Source organism: Glycine max, chromosome 15, assembly GCF_000004515.6.
Source record: "Glycine max cultivar Williams 82 chromosome 15, Glycine_max_v4.0, whole genome shotgun sequence".
NCBI classification, from domain to species: domain Eukaryota; kingdom Viridiplantae; phylum Streptophyta; class Magnoliopsida; order Fabales; family Fabaceae; genus Glycine; species Glycine max.
The window spans coordinates 3,210,470-3,218,166 of record NC_038251.2 but is presented as its reverse complement, the minus strand read 5'-3'; the positions used below and the strand labels follow the sequence as shown (position 1 = coordinate 3,218,166).

At 26.9% G+C, this 7,697-nt stretch overlaps 1 long non-coding RNA gene across 1 annotated transcript; it reads right to left on the bottom strand.

Annotated features, from left to right (window-relative positions):
- Positions 1-256: 256 nt before the first annotated feature.
- On the bottom strand, positions 257-2,147 carry LOC102660979 (uncharacterized). Its single transcript, XR_418263.4, has 3 exons — positions 1,954-2,147; positions 1,744-1,864; positions 257-1,658 (listed from the first exon to the last, which is right to left on the bottom strand). It is a non-coding gene; the product is annotated as an uncharacterized lncRNA (long non-coding RNA).
- Between the last annotated feature and the right edge of the window lie 5,550 nt (positions 2,148-7,697).

Genomic DNA, 7,697 nt, shown 5'->3' with positions numbered 1-7,697 from the left:
TAAAAATAAAAATTGAACATTGCTAGTGTCATATAATTTTCTTATATAAACACAAACTGGTTAATTATTTAATGAATAATGTGGCCCAGACTTAGATATTCTGACGTTATAACAATAACAGAGATCCATGTACATGATATATATCAACCATCTTCTCGCGGGGCTCAGACTACCATGATTTAGTGGCACTACTATATATATATATATATATATGACATGATAATGTTATTGTTTTGGCTTTTTCTAATCTCGACGAAGAAAATGACTAAATTTTGGTCTTTTTAGGTGTGGCATACAATTAAGGAAAAGAACCCCTGACCTTTGGACGGTGCTGGATGTACCTTTTTTCATGCTTTGATTGGTTTACCCTAATTAGGTTGATCATTGCTACTTTAGATTTTAGCAAGAGTAATATTATTTATATATTAAATTATTCATTTTATTTCATAATATTTATTGTTAAATTTGAAAACACAAAAGCACGTTATTGATCGATCAAGAAAAAGATTAACGTCTAATTCTATTAATTTTGGGTTGCATAGAAAAGGGAGAAAGAAAAATATAAAAAGAAAAAAATATAATTAATGATGTGATAAAAAAAAAGAAAAAAAATAAAAAAGAGATAATAAAAAAATGAATATAAGACAATAATTAACCATTTGTGACAATTGTCACCTGGTTCTACCGATGCCTCGCACTTGCACACATGACACATGTATCCTTCGACTGCTTTTCGATCAGTTCATCAGCACTTCAGTGCCTGTTTAACTAATTAAAATTCCTTACAGCTGCCTTATAATTTATTTTTATTTAGGTTAACAAAGGTGCACATCCTAACATCTTTTGCAAGAGGATTTAAATATGATAGTATTATATTTTTTTTTCCTCTCACCGATTCAGTCTGGCCTTTTATTCGGGGATGACACGTCACTTGTTATGACATATAAATATTTTATTATTTTAAATATTTTTTTCTCTTTTTTCCTTTTCTCGGGTTGTAACTAGCATAATGGTATTCATGTAACTTTTTTCCACTCATTACTGATATGTGCAAGGGCATATCAACTTTGATAGATGATTATTTAAATTTCAAATAATATTTTCATCTCTAATGCATGTCATAGTTTATTAATTAGGAAATCATGTTTCCTATTCTCCATTTTCCTTAAGCGAAATGAATGAGATAGAGATTGACAGTAAAAAATTTTACTCAACAAACAAATTTCAAATCATAATTGATTGAAGTTTCAAATTGATATGCATCTTGTGTACTCTATTAATAATTCTACGAGTTGATGTCTTGTGGGCCATTTGAAACTTGAAAATAGGGATCTGAATCTCATTTGAAACGATTTCAGGATCAACTAATGTGATATTCACTTTGCAATGGCTTATGAATGGTGAAGGAGAAGGATAGACCTGCATGGCGCGTCCACCGCTCATTTGATCAAAAAAGAGAGCACTCCAGATAACTCTGATGTCATCTTCCTCCTTCACCTTAATTCGATGTGACTGCTGATCGTATCATATTATAATTATTAATTAATGGATCATATACATACCACGACCGCATAACCATATTCATATTCTATATATTGCTCTTCATTAGTGGATTGCACTTATATACTTATCAACGACATTCAATTCGTCGCACCTTCCTAAAATATTAATCACCAAAACAAATGTTAACACAAAAGTTTTACTTGAACAAATTAAAAGGACATCAAATATCACAAGTGTTACCCTTTTAACATTTCCCCGATGTCATCATGATATCTGTGGAACCCTGAATCTACACTTCATAAATTCTGGGCTGATTCGATCCTAGAAGAATACGTGCTTCTGGAGTTATACTTAGAAGCCTCTGGAGAAAGAAATATTTATTATATACAACAACAAAAATTCTGCTATTGTGATGAAGAAAAATCAACATTTAACAGATTGAACTCCTACCACATAATGAGACCAAGAGTTGATCACCATGACGATGAGGAATTGTCGTGCGTCTCAAAAAAATAAAGTAGCAAAAGTTTCCATGACAACAAAACATAATTCATAAGCTTCTTTACTGTTGGTCCCACTTATGAAATGACTATAACCTAATAATAAGCTAATTAGAGTGGTTAGATAGATATATTCATCCGTTTGTTAAGATGGGAAGGATGGGATTCTAAATAAAGCTTCCTTTTGGGCTTACAAAGGAAGGAATTCATGATTATTGATCATCATCAATATTATTATTATTATTTCTTTTTGAAGACAAATCTAGAAGCCAAATTTTTCTCCAAGTGGGCCCTACCCTCTTTCTTCTCCGATGCTCACATAGGAGGGATTTGGTTGGAGAGCTATACCATGTGGGGACTGTTGCGGTGACGAAGCACTTGCACTTTGGTGATCACTGATCAGTGATCACGCAAAAGCAAATTACAGCCGCTTATATGGTTTATAAAGTCATGCATGTCATTATTCTTTTTAAAGTCTATCATGTATGTGGCCTTCATTCATACACTTAACTGAGAAGATACTCCTCACGTCCATACTCTCACCAAGTTTATAGCTATCCTACAGTCTGCACAATATACTGAAATAATCACAGCTCATAGTATAGCAGTTCCGTTTTTGCTCCACTTAATAATCCTTTTCATCACAAAAATGTATAAAAGTCTCAGAAATAGATGCAAGATTATCTAAATTCATGTCTTGACAATCAAATGCTCTTGGAAAATAATGAAGAATCTAAGCCACAAAAGACCTTGATGGATTGAGAGAAAATGATCAGTGTCCTGCTCTTCGCTATGCGAAAGTATGGGGGAGGGATATTGTACGCAGCCTTATCCTTGCATATGCAAAGAGGTTGTTTCCAGATTCGAACCCATGATCAACAAGTTACCAAGGCACAACTTTACCGCTGCACCAAGGCTCGCCCTCTAATTAGACCATCTAATGCAAGAATATATATGTATGGTAGACTGTAGGATAGCTATAAACTCTCAAGTTGGATAAATTAAAACAATAAAAAATGTACATGAACATAGAAAGATTGAATCTAATAGATTCAAACTTTTTGATTGAAAGGAAGATAGAAGAAAGAGGTGCTTGAACAAGTAAAAAGAAGAAACGAAAATATTAAAGTAGTTGTTTTATAAAAGAGAGAAATAATATATTTAGCAGTAACCGAGTACATTTAGCAATTAGGCACACAGTATTCTGGTCAGGTGTTACCTGTGGGATTTTTTTGTTTTTTTGTTTTTGGGTGATCCAAAGTATTGTGGTGTGCTCACTAGTTCGGAACCCTAATATGATTGCTATGCGATCTGTATATTTGATTAGGGGTTGTTGCTTCCTGCACCCTTTTTGAAATATTTTTATCTTCTGAAAGCTAAAAAAACGGGTGCATTTCGGAATTTAAATTTACATTTCAGATTGGCCAGTCTGGAAGCCATAAAGGGGGTTCAAAAAGCAACTTGGAGGAGCAGGAAGTTGCAGTCTTGATTGGGACTATGGTCTAAGGACAGCATAGTCGGTCCAAAATCCAAATGACAAAAGACGATAACAAAAGGACAGTCCTTGGGCTTTGATTATGGCCCATGTCTGAATATCAAATGATTTGTTGTTTTCTGCGACAAAACATTGAAAAGGGTATTGACAACTTGCATCAGATAAGCAGACCATTTATTTAAATGACGATGTTGTAATAAATATGCAGCAAAAGAAAATTCGACATATAATTATAACATAAAAAAGTGAAGGATACAAATAGATAAATTGTAAGCGACGTTACTACTACCCAGCCATGCTGACATAAGGGTATTAAATCGAACGTTATATCATGATAAGTTTGGACATTCGTCTACACATATATGAAGCTGAATGTCTACATGAATAGCTTTCATGCGAAGCCTCAATTCATCTGGAATCTGTGTGTGTGTGTGTAATTTTTCTGAATGTCTTAGCATTGTTTAATTCCATTCTTCGTCATTATAAAAAAGTCCATTAATTCTTCATCATTATAAACATTTTCCTTATAATATAAACAAAATTGGCTCCCTTACCTGCGTCGCAAAATGCTCTTTTCCATGTCTTTTATAGCATTTTCAATTCTTTATTTTCTTCCTAGGTGATTTCAACCTTATTAAACTCTTTTCCATGTAGTAAAATGCTAAACTAAGTGTTTTGTTGAAGAATGAATTTTTAAACTAAGATGTTCTTTACTAGGAATAAAATCATAGCAAAATTTTACTCTACACATACATTTTTTCTTTAACCTGAATGATCAAATTTGCCAGATCAAACTATACATTATAATCCATAATCTTCCTTAAACATGTGTTTTTGTTAGACACCATCCTTCAGTAGTTCAGTCAAATGAATACAACCTGGTCTTTTGTACATTTGGACTTCAATTTGGTTGTTAGCATGATTTATAAGCACGACATGTTTTTAAAATAGGGATTTGACTAAATTTTATGGGTTGTGTTGGGTTTGTGTAATATTTTTTTATACACTCAACTCATATGAATCTTTGAAACAATAAATTTCTTTTGTAAAACATGATTTTTTTAGAATAATAATTTATTTTTGTCTAAAATTTTGTAAAATATAATGATTAATGTACTTAAAAGAAATCAAATTGTGATAATATTATTTGACTAGTAAAATTAATGATTTTAATGCTAACATCATAGTTTTATTTTTAATAGAAATAAAATATTATATTAATATGAGAAAACACAAACAAAATCAATACAAAGATAAAAAAAACTTAAAAAGAAAAGAAAAATTATGAGTGGTCTAATTTAATAATTTAATAAACTATAAAAACTAAAAATTAATGTTTTTTATTTAATAATTAATTTATATATAGTAATAAATATAATTATATGCTATGGATTGAGGTAGATAAAAAAAAATAAAACCTATTACATGACTCATTTATAATTAGATCTTAATTTAATTAGGTCAATTTTGATCTGAACACTTAAAAAAGTTAATCCAATGTAATTAAGTTAGTTTGAGTAAAAAACTTAATCCAATATAATTAAGTTAGTTTGAGAAATGAATTGTGACTGAAACATTTGAACACCCCAATTTTAAAATATTGTGATAAAATTCCCTTACAAACATATAAGCCATTCTTATTAAATAAAATTTGTAAACAAATTATCAAATAGTTATTTACTATTTTTATAAGATACATGTACATTGAAAAAATATTGTGGATAAATATATTTCCGCAGTGTAAATAAGTTATCAAAAGATTGTTCACTTAATTTGTTTATTTAAGATACGTAAACATAAAAAATATTAAGAAATAAGAATCATATTTATTAACTATAAAAATTCACCAATTATACAAATTAATAAATTATTTTATTTTTCACTAACAGAATATTAATAATGAAAATAATAGTAATAATAATGACAATATCAATAAAAATGTATATAATAATCATTAGGCATTTTACAAACATAACTATTTTTATAAATTATTTAAGAGTATTAAATAAATAATAATAACCATAATAATACTCATATTGTTATTGTTATAGATCGGCCGGGACTTGTTTTGATTTAAAATTAGAGTATATAAATAAAATAAAGTAAATAGTTTTAATAATATTAAAATACTTTTGTTCAAAATAAACCATTTATAACAAAAAATTTCTATATAAAATAAGTTAAGATAATCACTTAAATTTATCATAGCCATTTTTTAAATTAAATCAAATACCATTTAGGTATTATTAAAAGACCAAAATTGCAATTCTAATTGCATATAATTTTAGAAAAGAAAAATATCAGTGACACTTTCTTTCTAACACTTGTTATATGATTGATTATATTTTATTAAAAATTATTAATTTTGGTGAATAAATAAAAAATGTAATCCACAAAAATTGATGATCTATAATAAATACTAGCGGATCATAAAGAAAGTATTAGGAAGATATATAGTGTTAGAGTCAAACTCTAAGAATGAAAAAAATGACAAATATAAAAAATAAAATAACTATTTTTACAAAGATAATATAAATGTGTTATAATATATAAATATTTTTTCTTCAACTTATATACTAAAAATAAAATTGACGATATGAATTCAAATGATTTAACCTTTTATTTTTGCACTAAAATGGAAATATAAATTACAAAAGCTTTGATAACATGATTTTATTATTTAATTTAGAATTTATAATTATATATAAATACAAAAATTTATAGTATTTAGTTTAAGTTAAATTTATAAATAATAATAAGTTTTTTAAAAAAATAATATAAAAATCTTATCAATATTGGTGATAAATGTTAGAAACATTAATTGCAAAAAATATATAAATATTCGAAATATTTTCATGGTTGAAATAATTTAGGAGAAAAATATTCAATAGTTAAGATTTTGAAAACATTAGATTTTGTAAAAAGACAAAAAAAAAAACTATGTGACCATATGTAACTACAGTTGAAAATAAATACAATGTACTAATTCTGATTGAATCAATACGTGTAACTACTAACTACAATTGAAAATAAATAATTAAATATAAAAGTACAAGATTTCAATTTTAAATTTAAATATATAAAAAAAACGTGGTTGATCAAAAGAGAAGACTTCATTAGAAATATAAAAGACATATCACTATTATTTTAATAATAACAATAAAAAGGTATCCTTGCATGTGTGTTGATTTTACTTTATTTTTAGTGAAATGATTATTTTTTTAAATTATCTTAATTTAAAAAAAAATTCAAGTGAAAATATTATTCTAGTTCCTTCTGCTATGCAATGTTCCGTATATAACAACGCAAGGCAAAAATGCTAAAGGTGCTGTACTGAAATTATAAATACAACATGCAATCAGCCTTCCAATACCACGTTTGCCTCTGGAAAAACTGATCGCATCAAATCATCAACCTTAATTTGACAAGACTTGAATGAAAAAGGGGTCTACATGGTTACTCATCGTTATAAGTATAAAGACAAGTAGTTTGAAATACATATAAATAAAACCTCCGATAATCTAAAAAAGAATGTCTGTAACATATCAAATTAATTCTTAAAATTATAAATATCAATTTATTTAATTCCTAATAATACAGAAGCATGAAATTAATTTCAAAATTTAACAGCTATTAATCAATTTAATACATAAAATTAACTTCAATAATTAATTTAGATTCTTAAATTATAAAATTAATTAATTCACTTTTTTAAATATTAAAAACTAAAGTAATTAGTATTTACAATTTCATATATATATATATAAGTTTGACAATCATCAATTAATTTGATACTTATTTTAGGGATCAAATTGTCTAATACACATAAAAGTTATAAACTAAAATGACTTATTATTATCGAAATTTAAATTTAAATTGAAAAATCCTTAATTTAAAACTAAAATGATTAATAATTGTAATTTTAATGATTAATGTAACAGTTTAACACCAAAAAATTTATTTTGTTTTTTACAAACAACAATTTTTTAGAATTTTAACGACTAATCAATGTTCTGAAGGTAAAACTTTTTTCTGTCCATACTCTTTTAAGAAATAATTTAACTATATTTTTTATTTGTAGTTAAATTATACCTAAGAGTTTAATTATTATATATTGTTAGTATAATTTTATTTTACATTTATAATCAATTATAATACATGATATGTGTGCTTTTTAAGATAATTAGCATGAAACTTGA